We start from the raw sequence: 18,116 nt of genomic DNA on the forward strand, positions 1-18,116 counted from the left end.
GTATTTATGTATTACCCTTTACTCATTGGAAAACAAATCCTTCTTGACATTTACCACTTTAATGTTACAAGGGTTTACAAACTGGGAATTGGCCATTTAACACAAATTGTATGAAAGATCTTCCACTTTTCAACTCCAGTTTATATAAAGTTCAGCAATAAAGACCTCCACATTCTGACAAAGAGTTTTTAACTGCTGCAATAAAGTGTCACTTGTTTCCCTTTGCTTCCTGACTGTTTCTGTCCGATGCGTTCCTGGGGGATTCAGAGGGATATTTGGTCATCACTTGTCCAAATTAAGAAGGTTCCAGATCCTCTGCAGCAGCCGTCCTGGAGAAATTGATTGCATTCAAACTTCAATTACTCTGAGTTATCGGAGAGAAGATACCAGCATAAAAAGAGAATTGTGTGTGAGAGAGAGAGAGAGAGAGTTATGTCATAAAGTTAGTGATGAAGAACTCAACACAGCTTAGAGAGACTTTCTTTGCAAATGATTGCCTGAGTTCAATTTGCTGCTGATGCTTTATTTATGCATTACCTTTAATCACTCAAAATAATTTTCCATTTTAATGTTACAAATGCTTACATAGTAGGAAAATAACCATTTAACACAAATTGTATTCAAATTATTTTATTCAGCATTTCAAGTTTTCATAAAGTAAATTAATCAAACTTGTGGAAACTTTCAAAGTCACAGGAACTGAGAATCTCCCATCAGCAATGACTCAGCATCTCTATCTGCTGGTGTCCCTGTCTCAGTGCAGACAATGCGCCCCTCTCACCATCTCCATCTGCTGTTGTCCTTATCTCATTGCAGTTACTGTCCCACCTCTCACCATCTCCATCTGCTGGTGTCCCTGTCTCACTGCAGTTACTGCCCCCTCTCACCATCGCCATCTGCTGTTGTCCTTATCTCATTGCAGTTACTGTCTCCCCTCACCATCCCCATCTGCTGGTGTCCCTGCCTCACTGCTGTTACTTTCACCTCTCACCATCTCCATCTGCTCGTGTCCCTGTCTCACTGCAGTTACTGTCCCTCTCTCAACATCTCGATCTGCTGGTGTCCTTGCCTCACTGCAGTAACTGTCCCCCTCTCAACATCTCCATCTGCTGGTATACCTGCCTCACTGCAGTTACTGGCCCCCTCTCACCATCTCCATCTGCAGGTGTCCCTGTCTCACTGCAGTTAATGTCCCTCTCTCACCACCTCACAATCACCGCGTTTTGCAGCTTTGTCCACTGGCGGCGTTTGTTGAAACAGCAAACACATGGTGGCGCTGTACTGGCACATGCGCAAACGTACACTATTCCAGTTAAACGTCAGGGTCTGCCCACGCTCAGGCAGCTGCCAGGACTAAAGATGGCGCCGGTCAAATAATCACAGAGGCGGATGGAGGGTGGGAGGTGGAGTTGGGGGTCTGGGGGGTGGGGGGGAGGAGGGGGAATGGGATTTAGTTCCAGTGTTTGAAACCCTTCAGCTCTTTCTATGATTTCACTAATTTAACAATGAGATTGAGAGGGTATTTCACCCCCTTCTTCAACTCCTGTCTGAATTTAGTCTGGGTCACAATGTAAATACATGTGTTGGTACAGGAACTGAGAATCTGCAGCATCTTTGATGTTTGATCTGTGATAAAGAGAGGGTCAGTGTAGGAGGAATAATAATAATTATCTGTAATTCGAGTATAAATCATAAACACAACCCGTGTCACCCATAACAGGATAAAACTGCCGGATATACTGAAGAGTAAAATAATTGATTTCCTGCGATTCTCCATCTCTGGGTCCTTGTGATTCTCTGCATTGCTGTGGCGCCGGAATCCCCTGCGGACTTTACTGTAGAATAAAATCCGTCTGACAGTCAGAACATTGAACAGCAAAATCAGAAAGACCGGGACACCAGGGGTTAAAATGAGGTCAAACAATTCAAATGCCTCCTATATGGGGGAATTAAAGAAGCTCAGTTTATAAACACAACCCATGGGAACATTATCAGTAATGTATTGTTGTTCCAGTGTAAAGTACCAGGGGAGAGACACGAAACAGCCCAGCACACTCACTGTTCCCACAACCACAGCCGCCCTTTTCTCGCTGCAATATTTTGTTTTCAGCTTCTCACAACAAATGGCCACAAATCGATCAAAGGTGAAAGTGACTGTGAGCCAGACAGAAACAACTGTGGATGCAGAAAGAAGAACGATAGTGAGAGAACACACAGGAGTAATGTTCAGGAATGAATATGGGAAATAAATTGGAACAATTACACCCAATATTGGATTGGTGATAACGACCAGGAGATCAGACACTGCCATTCCCACCAGGTAGACACTGATACATTTGGAGAGACCGCACTTTCCTCGGGACAGGATCACAGTCGCCACCAAGTTAACTGGAAGAGAGAGAGAAAAGGAAGCAGAGAAATTACTGATCAGACCTGGAGACAAAGCAGCAGTTTGACAGGATCTGGGCTGAAATTTCCAGCTTTGTTGCTGCATCGAGCAATGAAAACTGATTCATTGACCCGGGCAGTGCTTTGTCACAGTGAAATGTTTGTAAACACAATTATTAACAATGAATTGGGAAATTGATGCAGAAAGTGAATAAAGTCAACACCGGATCTAATGGAAGTACTGAGTGAGGATGCAGTGCCAGTGGGGGAATGAGAAGGGGTTTTACAGAGATGGAATCCGATGGGTTAATTGGGAATTTGTCTCCAGAATGTTGTTTGGGAAGGCTTTTGGAGAGCGGTTTGTTGCTCTCGGTTTCGGGAACCGACAGGGACTGCTACCAAATGGGAAAATGCTGAAGACTGCAGCGCTGAGTTTGAGTATCAGCCATGATCTAGAATGATGGAGCAGAGTCGAAGGGCTGAATGGCCTCGTATGATCCTGTATTCCTATCAGGTTGGACGAGGCAGCTGGAGATGGAGCCAGTGAGTGAGACTGGGAGGGAGAGATGGAAAAGGACATGTTGGAGCAGGAGGGGAGACTGGAGCAGATGGTTTGGGAAAGTGGATAATCTGAAGCAATGGATGAGGAGACTGAGGATTCAATACAGTGAGAGGAGAGGCTGAGATTCACAGGGAGAGACTGCAGCAGAGTGTTAGAGGAAATCTAATCTATCGATCCCAGTAATACAACTCAATTCATACATTCAAACAATAATCCCTGTGGTAAAAGGTGTTGGAGAACAGTTCATTGTTTATACAATATAGTCAATATATTTAGTTTGTACAGGCTATTAAATATAAATTGAAATATATTTCTGATATCAGCCTCGCTCTTTATTGAATTCAGCAGTCACAGAGATTTTAAAGTACAGTATTTAAATAATGAATTACCATCAGTGATGGACTGATTCTGTTCTGTTCATTCGGTCACTAAGTAAGGAAGAGGAACGTTCTGCAAAACAAAATGAGGACCTGACAGAAATCAACACAGAGGATCAAGTCCAACAGGAAAATGAACACAATCTGACAACAGACAACTTCACCTCACAGTTTCTCTCACTAATTGTTCTGGACATGCCAGCACCTTATGATAGTGAATTATTTACACTGCTGCTTCGTTCTCTTTCTTTTTACTTCTGCCTATCTGTTTCCCTCTGTTTCGTTCTCCCTGCTCCTTTTCTCCTTCCCTATTTCTCTGGAGTACTCACACCCTGTAAATTGCTGCTTAATCCTACTTTTCTCCTATGATTTATTGCTAACATTCTGCGTCTGTGTTCTGTTCACCAGCCCCAGGTTCAATGATTCTATTCTCAGAGTCTGTTTGCTCAATGGTGAAACATTTGTGAATAATTTAATGTATCTACAGAACACTCAAGTCTCCACCTGTTCACCTACACTCTTCACTTGATCTACAATACATGTAATAAACAGGATCGAAAGCTACTTCCAGACAAACCTCACAATCATTGAAATTCCTTCTCCTGGAATGAAAAAGTAATCTGTTAGAATGTGGGATTGTTTAATTAATAAAACACCAACATCAGCGCTGCAGCTGATAATCTACAGATAAATGGAAAGACTCTTGATTCCAACTGACAGAGTGAAAACCAGTAAAACATCACATCAATACTTTCTATTTTACAATGTAATCCAGTGACAGTGAAGGGTCCACAGTGAAGCAGAGAAGGAGAAGTGAAAGTGTCAGCAGCAAACTCAGTTCAGTAGCCAGACTTCTGAAGCAGCGTCAGACACACACAGAATGAAGTAATATTTGATAACAGTGATAATCAATAAATGCATTGAAATCCCAGTGATACTGAGTCTTGTTATTGGCGAGGGAGGACATTGTTCTGTTCCCTTGCAACACAAAAACCGTGAGATGTCTCATTATCAATCACTGAAAAAAATCATAAAAATATTCCAGGACCGGTTAAATCCACATTATGAAACTGTTAAAATCTCCTGATAGTCTGTTTATTTTTCCTCAATGAAACATCTCATTCCAATACATTCAATACACAGAATAATCCAGTAACAATGCCATAGTTACTTAAAACAATACCATTAAATACATAATACAGTTCCTGCAAGAATGAAAGAGTAGATAATGAGGAGATTCCATCAGTAAATTGCTGGAAAAGAACATTCGGCAGTGTAACACACACAGAGGGAAATAATACCCAGTACAGCAGCACAGTTAACACCGATTTACACCATTAACAGCTGAGATACAGCTGACCAGGAACTCCAATTGCTGCAAGTACAGGTAATAAATGAATATGAACAGAACGAATACTGGATATCCCATTTCTGTGAGAAGCAGAGACTTCTATTAGCCTGGAATCCACAGCTCCACTCGGCACTCTGAGCTGATCCATTCCAATGGGTCCTGATTTATCCAGGGGAAAAGTCCCCACTGACACGGTTGTACCCCTGATCATTGCTATTAGTGGCACTCACCTGAACAACACATTACATCAGCAGCTTTGACTCTGATGGAAATAATGTGGTGGATAAAACACCATCATTTCAATGTCAATGACATTTTCTGAGCAAGACGTCTCTCGGGAATAAACCTGAATTCTGTACTCATACTGGACGGATACTACAATTATGAGAGGCGTCATTTACATTTTCCATATTATTGTATTGACCTTGTTCACTCCTGGCATTTCGATTGTAAATGTAACTGATCTGTCTGCAGTGGACACTGAATCCAGGGACAAAAGCAATCCTGTTTCACTCTGTTCCTGTCTTTTCTCAGTTAAAATGTGAGCTTTGAATCTCTGATTCGGGACCATGTTCAGGATTACAGCCCAGAAACTACTGTGAGTGATATTACGGGACAGACACTGTACGCATCCATTTAGGAGGCAGTTGGGTCGTGATAATATCACTGGTCACGTAATCCAGAGGCCCAACCTGATGGCCTGGGGACAGGGGTTCAAATCCCACCACGGCAGCTATATAAAACAGAGGGAGCTCCCTTTCTATGTATAAAGTGGAGGGAGCTCCGCCTCCACCTCTAAAGTGGAGGGAGATCCCTTTCTATGTATAAAGTGGAGGGAGCACCTACGCTATGAATAAAGTGGAGGGAGCTCACACTCTATTTATAAAGTTGGGGGCGATGAAGGAAAGAGGAGAGAGGGAAACGAAAACAAATGGGGAAATGGAGAGAGAGGAACAAAGTGGAAGACAGTGAGAGACAGAAGAGATAGTGAAATGAGACCGAGACGGAACCCCAGTAACAATCCCCATTGTCTGCCCATTCTCGTATTTGGGTTTTAATGTGAGTGTTTCAGGGATGAGTGTCAGATGAGTGTTTGATATTTGCAAACATCATTGACATTCCCAAAAAAGCAAGAGTTATAGATTCAAAATTAACCAAACAAATGGCTCAAAGCATTGCTGTCCATGTGCAGAGGGACGGAGAGATGGAGGGAGTGAGACACAGATGGAGAGAGACACAGACAGAGTGGGACAGAGACAGAGGGAGAGGGAGAGAGACAGAAAGGGAGGCAGCCAAATGCAGAGTGAGACAGACAGAAAGGGAGGCAGGCAGATGCAGAGGGAGAGAGACAGGGAGAAAGCAAGTGAGTCAGATACAGAGGGAGAGACACAGATGCAGAGAGAGAAAGGGAGAGAGAGACAGAGGGAGGGAGACAAACAGAGGGAAAAACAGAGACAGAGGGAGAGACAGACAGAGAGAGAGGGAGGGCGAGATTATAGGAAAAACTTTACATCTAATAAAGTTGAAAAAGGATCGAAAAAGGATAAAAAGTATAACTGACTGTGTATCAGAACTAATTTTGAAAGGAGAGATCAGGGGTTTTGTGTCAGTTTTTTGGGGGCAATTGGTGGATCAGTGATTGATATTTTCAAACTGAAGTGACATTTAATATTATTGAAAAAATATTATTAAACACTGACAAACTTTAGAAGCAGGGGAAATGGGATATCGTGTGTGAGGGCACTTGGACAGAACCTCAGTAACAATCCCCATTATCTGCACAGTCCTGTATTGGGGGTTTAGTGTGAGAGTTTAGGGGGCGAGTGTTGAACAGTGTTTGATATTTTCAAACTGCAGTGACGTTCCCAGCAAGGGCAAGATTGACAGGTTCAAAATTAACCAAAAAATGGATAAAAACATTTCCGTCCAAGGAGAGAGAGATGGTGTTAGAGACAGAGTCATGGAAATAGGCAGAGAAAGAGGGAGAGGGCGAGGGAGAGAGAGAGAGAGAGAGAGAAAGATGGGAAGAAACAGACATGAGAGGGAGAGACAGAGAGAGGATGAGACAAGTTGGAACAATCATTAACAATCCTCATTATCTGCCCAGTCCTGTTTTTGGAGTTTAGTGTGAGTGTTTTAGGGGTGAATGTTGGATCAGTGTTTCATATTTTCAAACTGCAGTGACATTCCCAACAAGGCTGTTAAAGTATATAAGAGCAGGGAGGTTATGCTGGAACTGTATAACTCATTGCTTAAGCACCACAATGAGACCTCCCAGGGCAGGTACAGTGTGAGTTTAGATACAGAGAAAAGCAGTGGATTTAGAGAAGGAGGGAGAGACGGGCAGAAAGAGTGAGGAGATACGGGGAGGCAGGCAGATTGTAGGAGAAACTTTACATCTAACCACATGAAAAAATAAATAATTAAAAATATAAATGGACTGCGCACTGAAAATACTGTCCACACACAACAACTAAAGTCACACACCGCCCTAACCTAAAACTATATCGCCATTCCGTCATTGTTCCTGGGTCAAAATCCTGGAACTCCCTTCCTAACAGCACTGTGGGTGTACCTACCCCACATGGACTGCAGCGGTTCAAGAAGGAGGCTCAACACCACCTTCTCAAGGGCTATGAGTGATGTCTAATAAATGCTGGCCTGGCCAGTAACGCACACATCCAACAAATAAATGAGGCAAATAAAAAGTTGACACCGAGTCACTTAAGGAGATATTAGATGAGACGAACAAAAAATTGGTGAAAGAGGTTGGTTTGAGGGAGCGTCTTCAAAGAGGAAAGACAGTTAGTGAGACGGAGAGGTTTAGGAAAGGAATTCCAGAGTTCGGGTCTTGGCAGCTTGAAGGCACGGCCACCAATATTGGAACAATTCTAATTGGGGATGGTCAAGAGGCCAGAATTAGAGGATCACAGATATTGGTGGATTGTGGAGCTGGAGGAGATTGCAGAGATAGGAAAGGGTCATTTGTGGAAGACAGTTCCAAACTTCTACCACACTTTGTCTGTAGAAGTGTTTATAAATTTCATCTTTGAAAGGGCTTTCGACTAATTTTAGATTTTTAGACAGTTCTCCCTGTCCGAGACTGTCCCCATCGAATACTCACAGGGCAGGTACGCACCGGGTTAGATACAAAGTAAAGATCCATCTCCCAATGCCAGACTCAGTGTTTCTCTATCTCTTTCTCCTCACCTCTCACTGCCTGCAACACCTTTTCTCAGCCTCTCCTTCTCCCTCTTCCCATCCTGAGATCAAGAGGGAGAGATTGAGATCGTGTGCAGAGGGAGATAGAGAGAGAAAATGGAGAGATAGACTTGGAAAGTGAGTAACCGGAGAAGAAATACTGTTTCAGAGAGTAGAAGAGAGGGGAAGAGAGAGATAGAGATGGAGAGAGATTACCAGCAAGAGAGTTTACCAGAGATTACCTCTCTCTCAGTCCCTATCACTCCTTTCCAATTTGTTACCATCTCCATCTATCTTTCTCCCTCGACCCCGATGTTTCACACTCCATGCCTCTCGCTCGTATGTCTGTGTGTACTGCAGTGAAGGATTCCATCAAATTATTATGTTTTACATTTGCTCTTTCAATCTAACTGAACAATCTCTCAGACTGTGAACAGAGGGACCTTGGAGTGACTGTCCACTGATTCCGGAGGGTCACAGGACAGGTGGATAAGGTGTTTAAGAAGGCTGACGGAATACTTTCCTTTGTTGGCCGATGTAGAGAAAATAAGAGCAGGGAGGTTATGCTAGAACTGTAAAAAACACTAGTTAGACCACAGCTAGGGTACTGTGTACAGTTCTGGTCACCACATTTCAGGAAGGATGTGATCATACTAGAGAGGGGACAGAGGAGATTTGCAGAGGATGTTGTCAGGAATGGAGAATTTTAACTATGAGTAAATATTGGATAGGCTGGAATTGTTCTCTTTGGAACAGAGAAGGTTGAGGGGAAGATTTTATTGAGGTGCATAAAATAATGACGGGCCTTGATTGAGTGGCTTGGAAGGACCCATTTCCCTTAACAGAGGGGTCAATAACGATGGGCAGAGATTACAAGATTTCCACACCAATAGCATGAGGGTGTGATGGCTTCCATGGTGGAATACCTGGCTGGATGTTTACAATGGAGCGTTTTCCTTCCTGATCATCAAAACTGGCCGCCTGGGCCCCAACTTCATTCACATTTCTCCCACTCTATCAATATTTCACTCTGCATCCCTATCTTTCTCTGTTTGCGTACACAACAGTGAAGAATCACATCAAATGAATATATCTTACATTCTCCCTTTCAATCCACCCCCACAATCTCTCTGTCTCCAACCTTGTCCCTCTCAACATCACTCTCTCTATCTGCATATCTAAGCCTCTCTCCCTCTGTCTCTCTCATAGTTTCAGAGATAGCAGGAGGGAGAGACAGAGAGAGGAAGACAGAGAGAGATACAGAGAACAACCCCAGCTTCTCCAATCTATCCACGTAACTGAAGTCCCTCATCCCTGGAACCATTCCTGTGAACCTTTTCTGCAACCTCTCCAATGCCCCCAAATTCTACCTAAAGTATGGTGTCTAGAATTGGACAATGCTCCAGCTGAAGGCAAACCAGCGTTTTACAAAGGTCATATTTCCTTGCTTTTGTATTCAATGTCTCTATTTAGAATCTCACGATCCCTTCTGCCGTTTCACCACATTCTGAACCTGCCCTGCCACCTTCAGTGATTGATGCACAAATACCCCCCAGATGTATCTGTTCCTTCACCTCCTTTAGAATTGTATCCTTTACTTTATATCGTCTCTCCTCCTTTTTCCTAACTGTGGAGGCGGATGATGCGGGCATGGTTCTTAATGAATATAAGGCGACTGTCTTCACAATAGAGGGGACGACACGGACATTGTAGTCAATGTGGAGGGGTTTGAAATATTGAATAGGATAAACAGTGAGAGAGGAAATATTCATGGGTTTAGCATCTTTGAAAGCTGATAATTCACCAGGCTCAGACTGTTTAGAGGTGCAAGGGTGGAAATAGCAGAGGCTCTGACCATCATTTTCCAATCCTCTCTGGTTATAGTCGTGCTGCCAGAGGACTGGAGGACTGCGTATGTTGTCCTGTTGATTAACAAGGGAGAAAGTAATAGACTGAGTAATTACAGGCCACCCAGCCTAATCACAGTGGAGTGCACTTTATTGGGCACAAGGGAATGAATAATTATTTTCCAGTACTGTGTGTCTCAGTGTCTCCATGTGTGTGTCTCTGTCACAATTTGAGCACTATCCTTACATTGGTGAGGAGTCCATCTCTGGAATAAATGTCCCAGTGTTGTGGTAAGAAAAAATGGCCACCGAGAACCAGCCTAAAATGGCTGACTAATGTTTGTGGATTTCCACAGATATTTGAGAGAGGTGAGAGAGAGACAGACAGACAGACAGAAAGAGAGACAAGGAGAGAGACACAGACCAAGACACAGAGAGTGATAGCAAGATATTTATCATTGGACAGAGGAAGAGGAGGAGGCCATTTGGCCCCTCAACCCTCTTCTGTCATTCAATGAGCTCTGGCTGATGTGTGATCTAACTCCATGTACCTATCTTTGCCCCTTAATACCTTTGGTTAACAAAAATCTGTCAAACTCGGATTTTAAAACTAACAAGTGTCTCAGCATCAATTGCCGTTTGTGGGAGAGAGTTCCAAACTGATACCACACCTGGTGTGTTGAAGTGTTTCTTCATTTCACTCCTGAAAGGTTTTTAGACTGCGTTTAGATTTGTAGACTATGCCCCCAAGTTCCTGACTCCGCAGCCAGTGGGAATTGTTACTCTCTGTCAACCCGTTCAGTTTCCCTTATTATCTTGAATACATTCATCAAATCACCCCATAACCTTCTAAATTCCAGGGAAAGGACATGTTGGAGCTGGAGGGGGGACTGGAGCAGATGGTTTGGGAAAGTGGATAAACTGAAGCAATGGATGAGGAGACTGAGAATTCAATTCTGTGAGAGGAGAGGCTGAGATTGACAGGGAGAGACTGCAGCAGAGTGTGAGAGGAAATCTAATCTATAGATCCCAGCAATACAACTCAATTCATACATTCAAACAATAATCACTGTGGTTATTGGTGTTGGAGAACACTTCATTGTTTCCTCAATATAGTCAATATATTTAGTTTGTACAGGCAATTGAATATAAATTTAAATATATTTCTGATATCAGCCTCCCTCTTTATTGAATTCAGCAGTCACAGAGAATTTTAAAGTGCAGTATTTAAATAATGAATTACCATCAGTGATGAACTGATTCTATTCTGTTTATTCAGTCACTAAGTAAGGAAGAGGAACTTACGGCAAAACCAAATGAGGTCCTGACAGAAATCAACACAGAGGATCAAGTCCAACAGGAAAATGAACACAATCTGACAACAGACAACTTCAACTCACAGTTTCTCTCACTAATTGTTCTGGACATTCCAGCACTTTATGTTAGTGAATTATTAACACAGCTGCTTCTTTCTCTTTCTCTTTACGTCTGCCTATCTCTTTCCCTCAGTTTCGTTCTCCCTGCTCCTTTTCTCCTTCCCTATCTCTCTGGAGTACTCACACCCTGTAAATTTTTACTTCATGCTGCTTTTCACATATGATTTATTGCTAACATTCTGCGTCTGTGTTCTGTTCACCAGCCCCAGGTTCAATGATTCTATTCTCAGAGTCTGTTTGTTCAATGGTGAAACCTCTGTGAATAATTTAATGTATCTACAGAACACTCAAGTCTCCACCTGTTCATCTGCACTCTTCACTTCATCTACAATACATGGAATAAACAGGATCGAAAGCTACTTCCAGACAAACCTCACAATCATTGAAATTCCTTCTCCTGGAATTATAAAGTAATCTGTTAGAATGTGGGATTGTTTAATTAATAAAACACCAACATCAGCGCTGCAGCTGATAATCTACAGATAAATGGAAAGACTCTTGATTCCAACTGACAGAGTGAAAACCAGTAAAACATCACATCAATACTTTCTATTTTACAATGTCGTCCAGTGACAGTGAAGGTCCACAGTGAAGCAGAGAAGGAAAAGTGAAAGTGTCAGCAGCAAACGCAGTTCAGCAGCTAGACTTCTGAAGCAGCGTCAGACACACACAGAATGAAATAATATTTGATAACAGTGATAATCAATAAATGCATTGAAATCCCAGTTAAAATGATCCATGTTATTGGGGAAAGAGGACATTGTTCTGTCCCCTTGTAACACTGAGCCTATGAGATATCTCATTATCAATCAATGAAAAAAAAATCCTAAAAATATTCCAGGACTGGATAGATCCGCATGATGAAACTGTTTAAAACTCCTGATGGTCTGATCATTGATCCTGACTGAAACATCTCATTCCAATACATTCAATACACAGAATAATCCAGTAATAATGCCACGGTTACTTAAAACAATACCATTAAACACATAATGCAGTTCCTACAAGACTGAAAGAGTAGACAATGAGGAGATTCCATCAGTAAATTGCTGGAGAAGAACAGGCAGCTGTCTAACACACACAGAGGGAAATAATACCCAGTACAGCAGCACAGTTAACATCGATTTACACCATTAACAGCTGAGATACTGCTTACCAGGAACTCCAATTGCTGCAAGTAGCGGATAGTAAATGTCCACGATCTGATACATTACTGGAAATCCCATTTCTATGAGAAGCAGAGACTTCTATTAGCCTGGAATCCAATGCTCCACCAGGCACTCTGAGCTGATCCATTCCAATGGGTCCTGATTTATACAGGGGATAAGTCTCCACTGACACGGTTATACCCCTGATCATTGCTATTAGTTACAGTCACCTGAACAAACACATTACATCAGCAGCTTTGACTCTGATGGAAATAATGTGGTGGATAATGCACAATCATTTCAATGTCAATGACATTTTCTGAGTCAGACCTCTCTCGGCAATAAACCTGAAATATGTACTCATACTGGACGGATTTTACAATTATGAGAGGCGTCATTTACATTTTCCATATTATTGTATTGACCTTGTTAACTCCTGGCATTTCTATTGTAAATGTAACTGATCTATCTGCAGTGTACACTGAATCCAGGGACAAAAGCGAACCCGTTTCACTCTGTTCCTGCCTTTTCCCAGTTAAAATGTGAAATTTGAGTCTCTGATTCGGGACTATGTTCAGGGTTACAGCCCAGAGACTACTGTGGGTGATAATGGGGGACAGACTCAGTTCACATCCATTGGGGAGGCTGTGGCATAAGAATAATATCATTGGTCAAGTAATCCAGAGGCAAGAGGGAGCTCCCTCTCTATGTATAAAGTGGAGGGAGCTCCCTCTCTATGTATCAAGTGGAGGGAGCATCCTCTTTATTTATAAAGTGGAAGGAGCACCCTCTCCATTTATAAAGTTGGGGGCAATGAAGGAAAGAGGAGAAGAGGGAAACAGAAACAATTGGGGAAATGGAGAGAGAGGGACAAAGTGGAAGACAGTGAGAGACAGAAGAGATGGCGAAATGAGACCTTGACGGAACCCCAGTAGCAATTCCCATTGTCTGCCCAGTCCGGTATTTGTGGTTTAATGTGAGGGTTTTAGGGATGAGTGTTAGATGAGTGTTTGATATTTTCAAACTGCATTGACATTCCCAACAAAAGCAAGAGTAAAATATTCAAAATTATCCAAACAAATGGCTCAAAGCATTGCTGTCCGTGTGCAGAGGGACGGAGAGATGGAGGGATTGAGACACAGACGGACAGAGACACAGACAGAGTGGGACAGAGACAGAGGGAGAGAGAGAGAGACAGAGCTAGAATGATAGAGAAAAAATGAGAAACAGAGATAGAGGGAGAGAGACAGAAAGGGAGGCAGGCAAATGCAGAGTGAGACAGACAGAAAGGGAGGCAAGCAGATGCAGAGGGAGACAAACAGGGAGAAAGCGAGTGAGACAGATACAGTGGGATAGAGACAGATGCAGAGGGAGAAAGGGAGAGAGAGACAGAGAGGGAGGGAGACAAACAGAGGGAGAAACAGAGACAGAGGGAGAGACAGACAGAGAGAGAGGGAGGGCGAGATTATAGGAAAAAGTTTACATCTAATAATGTTGAAAAAGGATCGAAAAAGGATAAAAAGTATAACTGGCTGTGTGCAAGAGACAGAGATTGAAGGAGAGAGAGGGAGTGACTGGGAGAGAAAGAGAGATGGAGAGACAGAGATAGAAGGAGAGACAGAGAGAGAAGGAGTGATTGGGAGAGACAGAGAGGGAAAGGCAGTTGGAGAGACAGAGAGAGAGAGGCAGAGATGGAAGGAGAGAGAGGGAGTGACAGGAAGGGAAAGACATATGGAAAGACAGAGAGAGAGAGACAGAGGTAAATGGAGAGAGAGGGAGAGACAGAGATGTAACGACAGACGGAGAGACAGAGAGAGAGGCAGAGCTGGAAGGAGTGAGCGGGAGAGAGAGAGGGAAAGACAGATGGAGGGACAGAGAGAGAGACAGAGAGGGAAGGAGAGAGTGGGAGTGTCAGGGACGGAAAGACATATGAAGGGACAGAGAGAGAGAGACAGGGAGAGAAATGGAGTGACAGGGGGGAAGGGCAGATGGAGGGATAGAGAGAGAGAGAAGGAGGGAGAGGGAGAGACAGAGAGAATGACAGTGGGAGTGACAGAGAGGGAAAGACAAATGGTGGAACAGAGAGAGAGACAGAGATAGAAGGAGAGAAAGGGAGCAACAGAGAGGGAAAGACAGATGGAGGGACAGGGAGAGAGACAGTGAGAGAAGGAGAGAGAAGGAGTGACTGGGAGGGAATGGCAGATGGAGGGACAGAGAGGGAGAGAGACAGAGAGAGAGGCAGAGACAGAGAGAGAAGGAGAGTATGGGTGAGACAGAGAGGGAAACGCAGTTGGAGAGACAGAGAGAGAGAGAGAGGCAGAGATGGAAGGAGAGAGAGGGAGTGACAGGAAGGGAAAGACATATGGAAAGACAGAGAGAGAGAGACAGAGGTTGATGGAGAGAGAGGGAGAGACAGAGAGGTAAAAACAGATGGAGAGACAGAGAGAGAGAGAGTCAGAGATGGAAGGAGAGAGAGGGAGTGTCAGGGAAGGAAAGGCAAATGGAGTGACAGGGAGATAGAGACAGAGATAGAAGGAGAGAGATGGAGTGATGGTGGGGGTGGGAAGACAGATGGAGGGACAGGGAGAGAGGCAGAGATGGAACGAGTGAGAGGGAGTGATAGGGAGGGAAAGGCAGATGGAGGGACAGAGAGAGAGAGACAGAGAGAGAGGCAGAGACAGAGAGAGAAGGAGAGAGTGGGTGCGGCAGAGAGGGAAAGGCAGTTGGAGAGACAGAGAGAGAGAGAGAGACAGAGATGGAAGGAGAGAGAGGGAGTGACAGGAAGGGAAAGACATATGGAAAGACAGAGAGAGAGAGAGACAGAGGTAGATGGAGAGAGAGGGAGAGACAGAGAGGTAAAGACAGATGGTGAGACATAGAGAGAGAGAGTCAGAGATGGAAGGAGGGAGAGGGAGTGTCAGGGAGGGAAAGACAGATGGATGGACAGAGAGATAGAGACAGAGATAGAAGTAGAGCCATGGAGTGATGGGTGGTGGTGGGAAGACAGATGGAGGGACAGGGAGAGAGGCAGAGATGGAACGAGTGAGAGGGCGTGATAGGGAGGGAAATACAGATGGAAAGACAGAGAGAAAGACAGAGATAGGGGAGAGAGGGAGTGACAGGGCGGGAAAGACGGATAGAGGGACCTAGTGAGAGAGAAGGAGAGAGAGGGTGAGGCAGAGAAAGAGAGAGGGGGTGACAGAGGGAAAAACAGATGGAGAGACAGAGAGAGATGCATAGAAGGAGAGAGAGGAAGTGTCAGGGAGGCAAAGACAGACAGAGGGACAGACTGAGAGACAGAGAGAGAAGGAGAAAGATCAAGTGACAGGGAGGCAAGGACAGAGGAAGGGATAGAGACAGAGAGAGAGATAGAAGGACATAGCGGGAGTGACAGAGAAATGGAGAGAGAGAGAGAGGCAGAGGCAGAAGGAGAGAGAGGGAGTGACAGAGAGGGAAAGACAGATGGAGGGACAGATGGAGGGACAGAGTGTGAGAAAGAGAGAGAAGGAGACAGAGGGAGTGTCAGGAAGGGAAAGACAGATGGTGGTACAAAGTGAGACACAGAGAAAGAAGGAGAGAGATGGAGTGACATGGAGGGAAGGACAAATGGAGGGATAAAGAGAGAGACAGAGATAGAAGGAGAGCGAGGGAGAGACAGAGAGGGAAAGACAGAAGGAGGGACAGAGAGAGAGACAGTGTAAGTGGCAGAAACAGGGATCAAAGGAGCGAGAGGGAATGTCAGGAATGGGAAGACATATGGAGGGACAAATTGAGATACAGAGAGAGAAGGAGTGACAGAGAGGGAAAGACAGATGGAGGGACAGAGAGAGAGACAGAGAGAGAGGCAGAGAGAGAAGGAGAGGGAGAGACAGAGAGGGAAAGACAGATGGAGAGACAGAGAGAGAGAGGCACATTTGGAAGGAAAGAGAGGGAGTGACAGGGAGAGAAAGACAGATGGAGGGACAGAGAGAGAGACAGAGATAGAAGGAGAGAGAGGGAGTGTCAGGGAGGGAAAGATAGATGGAGGGACAGAGAGTGAGGCAGAGTTAGAAGCAGAGAGGGGGAGTGTCAGGGAGGGAAAGACAGATGGAGGGACAGAGAGAGAGACAGAGAGGAGAGAGGGACTGGCAGAGAGGGAAAGACAGATGGAGAGACAGAGATAGAAGGAGAGAGAGGGAGAGACAGAAAGGGAAAGACAGATGGAGGGACAGAGAGAGCGACAGAGAAAGTGGCAGGGACAGAGAGAAGTAGAGAGGGAGTGACGGAGAGGGAAAGACAGATGGAGAGATTGAGAAAGAGAGACAGAGATAGAAGGATAAAGACGGAGAGACAGAGAGGGAAAGACCGATGGAGGGAGAGAGAGAGACAGAGAGAGTGGCAGAGATGGAGAGAGAGAGGGAGTGTCAGGAAGGGAAAGACAAATGGAGGGACAGAGTGAGAGACACAGAGAGAAGGAGAGAGATGGAGTGACAGGGAGGGATGGATAGATGGAGTGATAGAGGGAGAAAAACAGAGGCAGAAGGAGAGAGAGGGAGTGACAGAGAGGGAAAGACAGATGGAGGGACAGATGGAGGGACAGAGTGTGAGAAAGAGAGAGAAGGAGACAGAGGGAGTGTCAGGAAGGGAAAGACAGATGGTGGGACAAAGTAGGACACAGAGAGAGAAGGAGAGAGATGGAGTGACATGGAGGGAAGGACAAATGGAGGGGTAAAGAGAGACAGAGATAGAAGGAGAGCGAGGGAGAGACAGAGAGGGAAAGACAGAAGGAGGGACAGAGAGAGAGACAGAGTAAGTGGCAGAAACAGGGATAGAAGGAGCGAGAGGGAATGTCAGGAATGGGAAGACATATGGAGGGACAAATTGAGAGACAGAGTGAGAAGGAGTGACAGAGAGGGAAAGACAGATGGAGGGACAGAAAGAGAGACAGAGAGAGAAGCAGAGAGAGAAGGAGAGGGAGAGACAGAGAGGGAAAGACAGATGGAGAGACAGAGAGAGAGAGGCACATTTGGAAGGAAAGAGAGGGAGTGACAGGGAGAGAAAGACAGATGGAGGGACAGAGAGAGAGACAGAGATAGAAGGAGAGAGAGGGAGTATCAGGGAGGGAAAGATAGATGGAGGGACAGAGAGAGAGGCAGAGTTAGAAGCAGAGAGGGGGAGTGTCAGGGAGGGAAAGACAGGTGGAGGGACAGAGAGAGAGTCAGAGATAGAAAGAGAAAGAGGGTGTGTCAGGGAGGGAAAGACAGATGGAGGGACAGAGTGAGAGACAGAGAGAGAAGGAGAGAGATGGAGTGACAGGGAGGGAAGAACAGATGGAGGGAGAGCAAGAGTGAGACAGAGATGGAAGGAGAGAGAGGGAGTGATGAAGTGGGGGGGTGGGAGACTGATGGAGCGACAGAGAGAGAAAGACAGAGAGAGAAGGATAGTGTGGGAAAGACAGAGAGAGAATGACAGATGGAGGGACAGAGAGAGAGAGAGAGGCAGAAATGGAAGGAGAGAGAGGGAGTGACAGTGAGGGAAATACAGATGGAGAGACAGAGACAGAGACAGAGATAGAAGGAGAGACTTGGCGAGACAGAGAGGGAAAGACAGATGGAGGGACAGAGAGAGAGACAGAGAGAGAAGGAGAGAGTGGGAGAGACAGAGAGGGAAAGACAAATGGAGGGACAGAGAGAGAGACAGAGAGAGAAGGAGACAGTGGGAGAGACAGAGAGGGAAAGACAGATGGAGGGACAGAGAGACAGACAGAGAGGGAAGGAGAGAGTGGGAGAGAAAGAGAGGGAAAGACAGATGGAGAGACAGAGAGAGA

This window comes from Heterodontus francisci, unplaced genomic scaffold (assembly GCF_036365525.1).
Source record: "Heterodontus francisci isolate sHetFra1 unplaced genomic scaffold, sHetFra1.hap1 HAP1_SCAFFOLD_166, whole genome shotgun sequence".
Classification (NCBI taxonomy): domain Eukaryota; kingdom Metazoa; phylum Chordata; class Chondrichthyes; order Heterodontiformes; family Heterodontidae; genus Heterodontus; species Heterodontus francisci.